General features: G+C 47.0%; 1 protein-coding gene across 1 annotated transcript in view; it reads left to right on the top strand.

Moving 5' to 3' along the window:
• Positions 1 to 14950, top strand: part of ME1 (malic enzyme 1) — a 426557-nt gene that overhangs the window by 36271 nt on the left and 375336 nt on the right. The window lies entirely within an intron of this gene.

Genomic DNA, 14950 nt, shown 5'->3' with positions numbered 1-14950 from the left:
AGAGGCAACACTGTCTCTATCCGATCTTACATCTGGGTAACGTACTCAATGACACTTTTATGTGGAGTGGGTTGTTGTTCCCATGCCTCTTTGGCCACGTTCATAAGACCGAGAGGGTGTCTGCCATATAGCAGTTTGAAGGGCGAGAACCCAGTAGAGGCCTGGGGTACCTCTCGCACTGCGAACATGAGATAGGGCAGAAGGAGGTCCCAGTCCTTACCATCTTTAGACACTACCTTTTTCAACATATTTTTTAATGTTTGGTTAAACCGTTCTTCCAGACTGTCCGTTTGCGGATGGTAAACGGACATCCGTAGTTGTTTTATGTGCAGCAACTTACAGAGTTCCCTCATCACCTTGGACATAAAAGGGGTCCCTTGGTTGGTCAGAACCTCTTTAGGTAGTCCTACTCGGCAAAACATCTCCATTAACTCCTTAACTATGAGTTTGGCCGAGGTATGTCGCAGTGGCACCGCCTCCGGGAACCGAGTGGCGTAGTCTAGAATGACTAAGATGTGTTGATGCCCTCTGGCGGACTTCAGTACTGGGCCTATGAGGTCCATAGCTATTCGGTCAAACGGTACTTCGATAATCGGGAGAGGTACTAGGGCACTACGGAAATGTGGCTGGGGGCTAGTTATGTGGCAGGTCGGGCAAGACTTACAAAACTCTTCCACTTCTTTGAATATGCTGGGCCAGTAAAACCGCTGTAGAATCCGATCCTGAGTTTTCTGGAGTCCCAGGTGACCCCCGAGAACGTGTTCAATAGGCTCACCCCGTAGTTGGTTTACCCGATACAACATATCCTGATGAACCACAAAACGGGGAAACACTAACTCTGCCCCAGGTTATTGTGGTTCACCATCTACTATTAACACATTTTCCCAGGCGCGGGATAGGGTTGGGTCCTGACGTTGGACGGTACCAAAATTATCCCCGGAGACATTGAGGTCTGCCAATTCAGGACCCGGCGGAAAGTCCTCCATGTCTCCCACCATCACACTTAGCGGGGTTGTTTCCCCCTTTTCCACCGAAGTGACGGTCACCCCTACCGCTGGCCCTTCGGTCTCAGGTTCCCAGGGTCTCCCCCTGAGCCGGGCCACTCTGCTAGGGTCACCCCTGTCTCATAGGTATCAGTCACTCTCATAGCAGGCCACAGTGCCGGGAATCCAGGTAAGTCTCTCCCTATTATAAGTTCATAGTGTAAATTTGGGGCAACTGCCACTTTGTGAGCCCTTCTGCCAGCCCCTGTGGTTAGAGACACCAGGGCAGTAGGATAGTCCTTTAAGTCTACATGGATGCACATGACCCTGTTGTGGCAGACCAAGGGTCAGTCACATGAGGATCGATACCACGTGTTCAGCTGAATGACGTTGACGGAGGAAAATGACAGAGGTCAGCGCATAGTTCAAAATTCAGCCAGGATCCCAGAGAGGGAGTGTCCTTGGCCGTTTATTTATACACAGTTCAAAGGGTGTAACCTCTCAAAGTAAAACATGATTGGTTTACAGATATTTCAATAATGGCTACTGATTGGTACATATAGTAGTTCTAATTGGTTAGAACTGAATCCATCTATTGATTGGTTAATAGCCTGTGGGCTTTTTAATATTCCACTGTCGGGTTAATAGCTAAGACTGTGTTTTTAGCAAGGAATGCATATTTGGTTATTAGCACGCACACACCTTATCTTATCTCAACACACATGGCTAACTTCTATAGTTTTAAGCTTACACATCATTGTCATCTTGTTTTTCAGCTGGAAGCTGTTGCCATTTTCTATTGCGCACACAGAGAAATGGAAACATAAAGTCCTTTATAATATCTACTTTCAGAAAAACTGGATAATTTCTTTAACAACCTCGACTTTCTGGCCAGTACAGGGAGTGCAGAATTATTAGGCAAGTTGTATTTTTGAGGATTAATTTTATTATTGAACAACAACCATGTTCTCAATGAACCCAAAAAACTCATTAATATCAAAGCTGAATATTTTTGGAAGTAGTTTTTAGTTTGTTTTTAGTTTTAGCTATTTTAGGGGGATATCTGTGTGTGCAGGTGACTATTACTGTGCATAATTATTAGGCAACTTAACAAAAAACAAATATATACCCATTTCAATTATTTATTTTTACCAGTGAAACCAATATAACATCTCAACATTCACAAATATACATTTCTGACATTCAAAAACAAAACAAAAACAAATCAGTGACCAATATAGCCACCTTTCTTTGCAAGGACACTCAAAAGCCTGCCATCCATGGATTCTGTCAGTGTTTTGATCTGTTCACCATCAACATTGCGTGCAGCAGCAACCACAGCCTCCCAGACACTGTTCAGAGAGGTGTACTGTTTTCCCTCCTTGTAAATCTCACATTTGATGATGGACCACAGGTTCTCAATGGGGTTCAGATCAGGTGAACAAGGAGGCCATGTCATTAGATTTTCTTCTTTTATACCCTTTCTTGCCAGCCACGCTGTGGAGTACTTGGACGCGTGTGATGGAGCATTGTCCTGCATGAAAATCATGTTTTTCTTGAAGGATGCAGACTTCTTCCTGTACCACTGCTTGAAGAAGGTGTCTTCCAGAAACTGGCAGTAGGACTGGGAGTTGAGCTTGACTCCATCCTCAACCCGAAAAGGCCCCACAAGCTCATCTTTGATGATACCAGCCCAAACCAGTACTCCACCTCCACCTTGCTGCCATCTGAGTTGGACTGGAGCTCTCTGCCCTTTACCAATCCAGCCTTGGGCCCATCCATCTGGCCCATCAAGACTCACTCTCATTTCATCAGTCCATAAAACCTTAGAAAAATCAGTCTTGAGATATTTCTTGGCCCAGTCTTGACGTTTCAGCTTGTGTGTCTTGTTCAGTGGTGGTCGTCTTTCAGCCTTTCTTACCTTGGCCATGTCTCTGAGTATTGCACACCTTGTGCTTTTGGGCACTCCAGTGATGTTGCAGCTCTGAAATATGGCCAAACTGGTGGCAAGTGGCATCTTGGCAGCTGCACGCTTGACTTTTCTCAGTTCATGGGCAGTTATTTTGCGCCTTGGTTTTTCCACACGCTTCTTGCGACCCTGTTGACTATTTTGAATGAAACGCTTGATTGTTCGATGATCACGCTTCAGAAGCTTTGCAATTTTAAGAGTGCTGCATCCCTCTGCAAGATATCTCACTATTTTTGACTTTTCTGAGCCTGTCAAGTCCTTCTTTTGACCCATTTTGCCAAAGGAAACGAAGTTGCCTAATAATTATGCACACCTAATATAGGGTGTTGATGTCATTAGACAACACCCCTTCTCATTACAGAGATGCACATCACCTAATATGCTTAATTGGTAGTAGGCTTTCGAGCCTATACAGCTTGGAGTAAGACAACATGCATAAAGAGGATGATGTGGTCAAAATACTCATTTGCCTAATAATTCTGCACGCAGTGTATACTCCGCAGACCGTTACCAGGGGAGCCCTTGCTTGGGACACCAGACTCCCTGTGTCCAGCAGAGCCTCCGCTGGAGTGTCTCCTACCTCCACCTGGCACAGGTGGTTTAGAGTTTTTTGGGTACATGCTGCACACAGCTTCCTGGCATATAGTGACTGACAGTAGCCATAGTTAGTATCCATGGGTTCCACCTGATGAGGACAGTCAGCTCTTACATGGCCCAGCTCCTGACATCACCCGCAGACTATCCAGGTCTATAGAGGGTACACCCCGGGTGGGTTGGGTTGGCACACGTCGCTGGGTCTGGGATGGAGATTTGCCCCCTCAAAAGAACCCCCTGTAACAGTCTTAGTAGCCTCGTAGCGCTTCACCAGGTCCACCATTTCTAGGGCGTTGCCAGGAGACACCTGGCCGATCCAGTGCTGGAGAGGGGGTGACAGAGCCCTCCAGAACATATCAGCCAATTGTCTATCCAGCATAGCCGTGGGACTCAGCACATCAGGCTGTAGCCACTTTTGCAAGAGGTGGAATAAGTCATAATACTGGGTCCTCGCAAGCTCAGCCGCCTTAAACCCACACTGATGTACCCACTGGGTACCCGCACTAATACATTTCAATGGAAATGAAAGCCAGAACCGGCATTCCGGCAAGTGTTCTGGAATTTTGGATGGAGAGAATACCGCAGCATGCGGTCTGAACTGCGGAACTGATACATCCTGATGCATACTGAACTGAATGCTCTCTATTCAGAATGCATTAGGATTAAACTGATCAGTTTTTTCCGATATTGAGCCTCTAGGACGGAACTCAATACCGGAAAAGAATAACGCTAGTGTGAAAGTACCCTAAGCCAGTTCTATTTTATGCCAGTTTAATAATGACCCCAAATATTGTTAACATACAGTGGTCTTTGCTGGGCTATAGTAAGTTGAAGCTAGACAGAAATATAATGCCTTAGACTACGATCCAACCAATGAACATGACTACTTCACTCGTGAAACACCTTTATTGGTTGTCTAGTACCTCCTCTGCTGTACTACTGTACATGTTCTGTACTACCCCCTGTCTGTGCCAGAATGAGTTGTTCCTTTGGACCCCAGGTAAGCTGTGGCTTCATTTTATTTTTTGGGCACATATATGTACTGTGCAAGACCCTTAAGAAGTTCCTGCCTTCACCATAGAAAGTGATTTATGCTTCAAGCTTCTATTCCTGTCTGTTTTATAGTACTTGCTTTATACATCTTGGTTATCTGCTTCTATTTCTTAAAGGGAACCTGTCACCTGGATTTTGTGTATAGAGCTGAGGACATGGGTTGCTAGATGGCCGCTAGCCCATCCGCAATATCCAGTCCCCATAGCTCTGCGTGCTTTTATTGTGTAAAAAAAACTATTTGATACATATGCAAATTAACCTGAGATGAGTCCTGTACGTGAGATGAGTCAGGGACAGGACTCATCTCAGGTGAATTTGCATATGTATCAAATCGGGTTTTTTACACAATAAAAGCACACAGAGCTATGAGGACTGGGTATTGCGGATGGGCTAGCGGCCATCTAGCAGCCCATGTCCTCAGCTCTATACACAAAATCCCGGTTCCCTTTAAGTTCAGTTATGGACTCAAGTTACAATGGTTTCAAGTTAGGGTACTTTCACATTTGTCTTAAAGTTTTCCGGTATTGAGTTCCGTCACAGGGGCTCAATACCGGAAAAAAAACGCTTCCGTTTTATCCTAATGCATTCTGAATGGAGAGCATTCTGTTCAGTATGCATCAGGATGTCTTCAGTTTAGTCACTCTTACGGTATTTGGCCGGAGAAAATACTGCATCATGCTGCAGTATTTTCTCCAGCCAAAATTCCGGAACACTTGCCAGAATGCTGTATCCGGCATTAAATTCCATTGAAATGTATTAATGCCGGATCCGGTACTAAGTGTTCTCGGGTTTCCCGATTTGCGTATACACAGACCTTTAAAAATTAGAAAAAAATAAATACCTGATCCGTTTTTCCGGATGACACCGGAGAGACGGATTCGGTGTTTCAATGCATTTGTCAGCCGGATCCGCATCTGGATCCGGAAACAAATGCATATTGATTTCCAGATCCGTCAGGCAGTTCTATTAACGGAACTGCCTGCCGGAATCCAACAACCCAAGTGTGAAAGTACCCTAACAATTAACCAATTAACCAATTAATATTATCATTTGAGGGACAACATGTATATCAAAATGAGACCAAAATAAGAAAAATGCAGTGATAAAAAAAAATTGCCCAATGACATGTTCTTTTAATAACCTATATATGTAGGTATTTTAGGATAAAAGCACTTATCGTAAAATGCTGGTGAAATGTTTTATAACTGTAGCACGTACAACAGTGATCAGATTAGAGCAAACTGTTCAGACTTGGTTCTGTCTCCAAATAAATACAATTAGGAAGCTGTTTCCAATGAAAGCACAAAATGAACATTGTTTCTTAATAATCGATTGCACTCAATGGCATACTGTACCTCCTACACACTTTAATTTATGTCTAATGGGAAAGCAAAACAGTGCGAGTGCCTTTATCTAAAAATTCTTCAAAAAGTGTTGGTAGAAGGAAATACGTCAGGAAAATAGGAAATGAAGGTAAAACAAAAACAGGGCAAGGGCTAAAGGGAGACTTTGCACATGAAGTGGTGTCTTTGTGGGTGTATATCAACCTTCTCACAGGCAGCGCTGGAGTTTCGCTCCATGCCCCTACTTAACAGTAAAGTTTTATTTTCCAGCATCCCTGAACAACAAATCAATTGAGTGCCAGCTGTGTACACAGGAGAGAAAGTTCCTTGTGCACCTTCAGATATTTTTGTCGTGACCTCTTGTAGTGGTATTTGAAAGGGGAGCATCTGAATTGCGTTTTGTGTACAGTATGAATGGCATATTCTACCTCAGGTCCCTTTTAAGTTTAATGAAGAGGTTTAATCTGCACGCCTCTATTTTTCTGCTGTCAATAAGATTGACCTTTTAGTAACTGAGGTGCCAATTGCAGTCAGCATGGTATTCTGTTCTGCGGGTCCAGTACCCAAGAGCAGCCGCGTGCAATACAAAGGCTCTGTTATATTCGAGCTCTTCTCAGGTCAGGTAACGATCACTAAGATGCATTCTCTTTCACTTATAAATTCTGGCTTGTCAGTATAAATGTCCATCTTTTATTTTCACTGTACATGGGATTGTAAATATATTTTGCACCAAATCATGATTATAAGCCCTCACGGGCAGGACCCTCTCTCCTTCTGTTCCAGTTTGTAACTCGTCTTGTTCATGTTTTGTGCAATTGTCTGTATTATGTATGTGCACCCCTTTCATATGTATAGCGCTATGGAATGAATGGCGCTTTAATAATAAATAATAGTAAATAAATATAATCTTTCTAATAGGCCGGTAATAGCAAGCTGCAGTCAAATCACTGATTGTAAGTGGAAGAATAAATAGTTTCTAAGATTACAGAGATGGAGCTCTTTGTGTACTGAAGCATATTCCTACCAAAATAGCGTGTCCGTTCTAAAACAATCATAGCCTTTTGGATATCTTATCTTTCCTGAAATAGCATAAAAAGACAGCAAAAATGATAAACTGACTAGAGATCAAATTTAAAGGGAAAATCCACCTAAAACTGATCTTTTGACGTCATAGGGACATGTCACATATTACCTCATTGAGACTTGAATATATGGATTATTTTACATTTCATTACTGCTATATTTACTATGCATATGGATTGAAAGATGAAAAACAGCATGGGTTTACTTCAGGGAGATCATGTCAAACTAATCTTATTGATTTTTTTGATTGGGTGACTAAAATAATAGATGGCGGAGGTGCAGTAGACATCGCTTATCTAGACTTTAGTAAGGCTTTTGATACTGTCCCACATAGAAGGCTTATCAATAAAGTGCAGTCATTGGGCTTGGACTCCCATATTGTTGAATGGATTAGGCAGTGGCTGAGGGACAGGCAACAGAGGGTTGTAGTCAATGGAGTATATTCAGACCATGGTCTTGTTACCAGTGGGGTACCTCAGGGATCTCTTCTGGGACCCATATTGTTTAATATCTTTATCAGCGAAATTGCAGAAGGTCTCGATGGTAAGGTGTGTCTTTTTGCTGATGACACAAAGATTTGTAACAGGGTTGATGTTCCTGCAGGGATACACCAAATGGAAAAGGACTTAGGAAAACTAGAGGAATGGTCAAAAATCTGGCAACTAAAATTTAATGTGAAAACCTAAGAGCAGAATATAAAATCAGTGATACAGTCCTAACCTCAGTATCTGAGGAAAGGGATTTAGGGGTCATTATTTCAGAAGACTTAAAGGTAGGCAGACAATGTCATAGAGCAGCAGGAAATGCTAGCAGAATGCTTGGGTGTATAGGGAGAGGCATTACCAGTAGAAAGAGGGAGGTGCTCATGCCGCTCTACAGAGCACTAGTGAGACCTCATTTGGAGTATTGTGCTCAGTACTGGAGACCATATCTCCAGAGGGATATTGATACTTTGGAGAGAGTTCAGAGAAGAGCTACTAATCTAGTACATGGATTGCAGGATAAAACTTACCAGGGAAGATTAAAGGACCTTAACATGTATAGCTTGGAAGAAAGACGAGACAGAGGGGATATGATAGAAACTTTTAAATACATAAAGGGAATCAACAAGGTAAAAGAGGAGAGAATATTTAAAAGAAGAAAAACTGCTACAAGAGGACATAGTTTTAAATTAGAGGGGCAAAGGTTTAAAAGTAATATCAGGAAGTATTACTTTACTGAGAGAGTAGTGGATGCATGGAATAGCCTTCCTGCAGAAGTGGTAGCTGCAAATACAGTGAAGGAGTTTAAGCATGCATGGGATAGGCATAAGGCCATCCTTCATATAAGATAGGGCAAGGGTCTATCCATAGTACTCAGTATATTGGGCAGACTAGATGGGCCAAATGGTTCTTATCTGCTGACACATTCTATGTTTCTGGGTTTCTATATGTATTTGTCCATAGTGTACATTTTGCTCAAATTGTGTCGCCCATCTTCCCCGACCTCATGTTATCAAAGCAGAATATATCTGGACTCTACCAGCCCTGAGTTCATTTTAGAGCACTAGTCCAAAGACAGGTGAATCTGTTCAGTGTCGGGATCCCTCTGATGAAATCACCTCGTTGGGACATATGGGCTTCTATCATCCGTGGCCATTAGGTGTTATCTGTCATGGTCTTACCTGCTTGCTGCTCTCCTTCGTTTGACATGTGCTGGCGGCCATCTTGGTTTCTGGGTTTCTTGTAGCCTTCCACCCTGCGGCTCCTCCTTCCCCTGGGAGGAGCTGGATGCCTAGCTCATATATATAGGAGGTCTGTGGCTTCAGTTCCTTGCTTGGTCCTCTTGTGTTCACATGCTTCTAAGACTGCTGCTGCTTCTGGTTCCTGATCCTGGCTTCGTCTGACTACCCTGCTGGTTCCTGATCCTGGCTTCGTCTGACTACCCTGCTGGTTCCTGATCCTGGCTTCGTCTGACTACCCTGCTGGTTCCTGATCCTGGCTTCGTCTGACTACCCTTCTGGTTCCTGACCTCTGGCTTCGCAAAGACTCTGCTCGGTTTCACCATCCGTTTGGACTTTTGCTTTACAGCTTTATTTTCAATAAAGCCTTCTTATTTTCACTTATCTCTTGTTGTACGTCTGGTTCATGGTTCCGTGACATTAGGACCAAGCCATGAATTCTGACGGTACAGGGCCATCCTCGCTACCCATGCTGGTTGCCAGACTTGATCAGCAGGATCACCTGTTGGGTCGGTTCGCTGTGGCGTTGCAAACCCTGCTTGAACGCACGGCTCATTTCGCTCCCGTTGCCGATGGGTCGGTTGTCGCTCCTGGGCTCGCTCCTACTGCCGCTCCGGTTGTTGCGCCAGAGTCTACCCCGACACCTGTTGTTGCGCCTGCGGTGTTTCGGGGTATGACCGGTTCTGCCCCTCTTCCACAGCGCTTTGGGGGAGAGCCAACTCAGTGCCGAGGTTTCCTTAACCAGGTGGGCATTTATTTCGAGTTGCTGCCACATGCCTTTCCTACTGAGAGATCAAAGGTGGGCTTCTTGATCTCGCTGCTCTCGGACAAGGCCTTGGCCTGGGCCAGCCCTTTATGGGAGAACAACAATCCGGTGGTTGCCGAGTTTTCCGGTTTTGTTGCTTCTCTTCGGAAGGTATTCGATGTGCCGGCTCGTGCTGCCTCTGCTGCGAAGCTCCTTATGTCCATCAGACAGGGTTCACGATCCGTAGCTGAATACGCCATTGAGTTTCGTACCCTGGCAGCAGAGGTGGGCTGGAATAATGAGGCTCTGGTCGCTGCTTTCTCTCATGGTCTCTCGGATGCCTTGAAGGATGAGGTTGCAGCTAAGGACCTACCAGTTGAGCTCGAGTCTCTTATTTCTTTCCTGATTTTGATTGACACCAGACTCAGGGAGAGACCTTCCTTTAAGGAGAACCTGCGGAGGTCTTCTAACAGATTGGTGCCTACGTTTGCTGTCCCACCCGTGCCTCCCTCTCCTCCCACGCCTCCTGGGGATGACTTGTCTGGGGGTGAACCCATGCAGCTGGGGTTTGCTCGCCTGTCCGAGGGGGAGAGGGCACTCCGGAGACGCGAGGGCCGATGCATATACTGTGGTCTCGGTGGGCATTTTCGGTTGGCATGTCCGAACCGTCCGGGAAACGCTCGTACCCTGAGATCCTGTCGGGGGCAGATCTTGGGTGGAGTCTCCTCGTCCCCGGTTTCCCGTGTTGACAAACCACTGATCACTGTTGTCCTCTCCTGGGTCGGGGGCTCGGTGACGACCCAGGCGTTGGTGGACTCTGGTGCTGGTGGTTTGTTCATTGATAGTGTGTTCGCTGCCGCCAATTCCATTCCTCTGCAGGCTCGAGGTTCCCCACTGGCTCTTGAGGCGATAGACGGCAGACCCCTTCTGCCGCCACACGTGACTCATGAGACCCTTCCAGTGGGGATAGCCATTGGTGCCGTTCACAGAGAGTCGGTCTGCCTCCAGGTTATTTCGTCTCCACACTACTCGGTGGTCTTGGGGTACCCCTGGCTCCAGAAGCATAATCCGACTTTCGATTGGAGATCGGTCGAGATCCTCTCGTGGTCACCGCAGTGTGGGGCTAGTTGCATCCATGGGTCTGTCAAGTTGCTGTGTACTTCCTCGGACTCTCTGTTGCCTCCTGAATACGAGGAGTACCGGGATGTATTCGATAAGGTGCGCGCGGTTGCCCTACCTCCGCACCGCCCATACGATTGTGCCATAGAGTTACAATCTGGTGCCGTTCCTCCTCGTGGCAAAGTCTATCCACTGTCGGTAGCGGAGAATGAGGCCATGGAGGAGTACGTGAGGGAGGCGCTTTCACGCGGACACATTCGCAAATCTTCGTCCCCGGCAGGGGCTGGATTTTTCTTTGTGAAAAAGAAGGGCGGTGAGTTGAGGCCTTGCATCGATTACAGGGGTCTCAATCGCATCACGATCAAGAACGCTTACCCGATACCCTTGATTTCCGAGCTGTTCGATCGCCTTAAAGGGGCCACGGTCTTTACCAAACTCGACCTGAGGGCGGCATATAACCTGGTAAGGATCAAGGCGGGCGATGAGTGGAAGACCGCGTTTAACACCAGGACCGGTCATTACGAATCCTTGGTTATGCCCTTTGGGTTGTGCAATGCGCCCGCAGTCTTTCAGGAATTCATCAACGATGTTTTCCGTGACCTGTTGCAGCAGTGTGTGGTAGTCTATTTGGATGACATCTTGGTATATTCTGAATCCATGGAGGCCCACATTCTGGATGTCAGACGAGTGTTGCAACGGTTACGAGAGAACAAGCTGTTCGGTAAGCTTGAGAAATGCGAATTTCACCGATCCCAGGTAACCTTCTTAGGTTACATAATTTCCGCTGAGGGGTTCTCCATGGATCCTGAGAAGGTTTCGGCTGTCTTACAGTGGCCCCAGCCCAGTGGTCTTCGTTCCCTGCAGCGCTTTTTGGGCTTCGCCAATTATTATCGGAAGTTCATCAGGGACTTTTCCATGCTGGCCAAGCCTCTCACGGATCTGACCAGGAAGGGCAGTAATTCCCAGGTCTGGCCGCTCGAGGCCATCCGAGCTTTTGAGGCCCTAAAGTCCGCCTTTGTGTCGGCTCCGATTCTGTCGCATCCCAACCCTGGGTTGCCCTTTGTCCTCGAGGTGGACGCGTCTGAGACGGGAGTAGGCGCCCTTCTGTCTCAGCGTAGAACACCAGAGGGTCCTCTGCTTCCTTGTGGGTTTTACTCCCGGAAACTGTCTTCCGCGGAGTGCAACTATCAGATTGGTGACAGGGAGTTATTGGCCATCGTGCAGGCCCTTAAAGAATGGAGGCACTTGCTCGAGGGTTCGGTGGTTCCGGTTCTCATCCTGACGGACCACAAGAATCTGACCTACCTTTCTGAGGCCAAGAGATTGACACCACGTCAGGCCAGATGGGCTCTGTTCTTGTCACGTTTTAATTACGTGGTCTCCTACCTACCCGGTTCCAAGAACATCAGGGCGGATGCCTTATCACGGCAGTACTCCGAGCTGTCCAGGGAGGAGTCGATTCCGACTTCGGTCATGCCTCCGAATCAGATCCTGGCCGCCATTCGCACCAGCCTGACCTCTCCCCTGGGTGAGCAGATTTTGGCGGCTCAATCTGGTGCTCCCTCTGGGAGACCCAACGGCAGATGTTTTGTGCCTGAGGAGTTGCGCACTCGGTTGTTGCGAACCTACCATAACTCCAAGACCGCGGGGCATCCTGGAAAGAATCAGCTGTCCTGGGCTGTTTCACGTCTGTTCTGGTGGCCTTCCCTACGTTCCGACATCGCTGCATATGTAGCGGCATGCTCCGTTTGTGCCCAGAGTAAGTCCCCTCGGCACCTTCCGTTGGGCCTTCTGCAACCCATAGCCACCGGGGAGCGCCCATGGTCACACCTGGGGATGGATTTCATTGTGGACCTCCCTGCATCCCGAGGCCATACGGTCATGCTCATGATTGTGGATCGGTTTTCCAAAATGTGCCACTGTGTTCCTCTCAAGAAGTTACCCTCTGCACAAGAGTTGGCCACGATTTTTGCCAGGGAGGTCTTCCGGTTGCACGGTTTGCCTAAGGAGATTGTGTCGGATCGGGGGAGTCAGTTTGTGTCCAGGTTCTGGCGCGCCTTTTGCTCCCAGTTGGGGATTCATCTCTCCTTCTCCTCGGCCTACCACCCTCAGTCCAACGGGGCTGCAGAACGATCCAATCAGGCCTTGGAGCAATTCCTTCGTTGCTATGTCTCCGATCACCAAGACAATTGGGTTGACCTCCTGCCTTGGGCTGAGTTTGCCAGGAACACGGCGGTGAACTCAGCCTCTGGGACGTCTCCCTTCAAGGCCAATTATGGGTTCCAACCTGCCGTGTTACCGGAGGTATTCTCTCCCCAGGATATTCCGGCTGTGGAGGATCACCTTTCCGTCCTACGTGCTTCTTGGGTACAGATCCAGAAGTCCCTTGAGGTCTCTGCGCAGCGCCAGAGACTCCAGGCTGATCGCAGACGAGCGCCTGCTCCTTCCTACCAGGTCGGAGACCGTGTATGGTTGTCCACCCGCAACCTCAACCTTCGAGTGCCCACTCCCAAGCTGGCGCCTCGCTTTTTTGGTCCCTTCCGAGTGCTTCGCAGGGTAAACCCGGTAGCCTATGCCCTTGCGCTTCCTCCTGGCATGCGGATCTCCAACGTGTTTCATGTCTCCCTGTTGAAGCCACTGGTGTGTAATCGTTTCACTTCCTCGGTTCCTCGGCCTCGTCCGGTCCAAGTGGGCAATCGTGAGGAATATGAGGTGAGCAATATCCTGGACTCACGCCTGGTCCGCGGTCGGTTGCAGTTTTTGGTCCATTGGCGTGGTTATGGTCCAGAGGAGCGTTCCTGGGTTCCCTCCGCAGATGTCCATGCTCCTGCCTTGCTCCGAGCCTTCCACGCACGCTTCCCTCAGAAACCGTTTTGTGCTCCGCGGAGGAGGGGCCCTTGAGGGGGAGGTACTGTCATGGTCTTACCTGCTTGCTGCTCTCCTTCGTTTGACATGTGCTGGCGGCCATCTTGGTTTCTGGGTTTCTTGTAGCCTTCCACCCTGCGGCTCCTCCTTCCCCTGGGAGGAGCTGGATGCCTAGCTCATATATATAGGAGGTCTGTGGCTTCAGTTCCTTGCTTGGTCCTCTTGTGTTCACATGCTTCTAAGACTGCTGCTGCTTCTGGTTCCTGATCCTGGCTTCGTCTGACTACCCTGCTGGTTCCTGATCCTGGCTTCGTCTGACTACCCTGCTGGTTCCTGATCCTGGCTTCGTCTGACTACCCTGCTGGTTCCTGATCCTGGCTTCGTCTGACTACCCTTCTGGTTCCTGACCTCTGGCTTCGCAAAGACTCTGCTCGGTTTCACCATCCGTTTGGACTTTTGCTTTACAGCTTTATTTTCAATAAAGCCTTCTTATTTTCACTTATCTCTTGTTGTACGTCTGGTTCATGGTTCCGTGACATTATCACAGGGGAAGCATTACTTAGGAACACATCTCCCAAGCAGAGTCCTCCACAGGGGAAATAGAAAACTGTCATTTCAGTTTATTTTTTTATCTTATATAGCAGGGGTACACATCCTGTGGCCCCCAGAGCCAATATTTGCGGCCCCCGTCCTCCTGACAGAAACACAGCTGTTTCTGCCGGCAGCGCCGCGCGATGGATCATTACAGCCCCTGCCCCTGCCCCTGCAGCAGGACGGGTCCCTGGCTGTCAGTGACAGTGGGGGTGCCAAGGAGAAGGCAGAAGCAGTGTGTCAGCGCTTCTGCCTTCTCCTCACACAGGTGAGAGCTATGTAGGGTGGGCCAGGCTGGGGGGCAGAGGAGTGCAGGGTTAGGAGACCCTGATCAGCTCTACCTGTGTACAGTGCCCCCACACATCCTTTGGATGCCCCAGTTACAGTGGAAATAGTGCAAAAAAAAGTCTGTGTCCCCGAAGGTCTGTGTCCCCAAAATTTTTTAAATAATAAATCACAAATAAAAAAAAAGAAATAAAATATGATGCAGCAAAAAAATTTAAAATTATAAAAAAAAGAAAAGGAAAAATTGCTAAATAAAAGAGTGTTCAATGCCCCCTAACAGTATTTTTATGATCCATAGGGGGACACATTATGTGGCAAAAATATATTTAAAAAAAATTGAAAATGAAAAAAATAAATAAAAAGAAAATACAAATAAAAGAAAAAGAAAAAAAAAAGAAAGTGCAAAATAGTACAGTGTTCATTGTTCCCCAACAGTCTTTTTATGACCTTTTGGGGGAGGTATTATGTAGCAGAAATATATTTAAATAATAAGTAATAAATCAAATATAAAAAAGAATACAATAACATTTTATTAAAATACAAATAAAAGTAATAAAAAGGAAAGAGTAAAAAATTCACAAAATGTGTCAGTGTCCCCCA

This window comes from Bufo bufo, chromosome 4, assembly GCF_905171765.1.
Source record: "Bufo bufo chromosome 4, aBufBuf1.1, whole genome shotgun sequence".
Classification (NCBI taxonomy): domain Eukaryota; kingdom Metazoa; phylum Chordata; class Amphibia; order Anura; family Bufonidae; genus Bufo; species Bufo bufo.
Note: the sequence above shows the minus strand (reverse complement) of the source record. Positions and strands in the feature narration are given on the sequence as shown.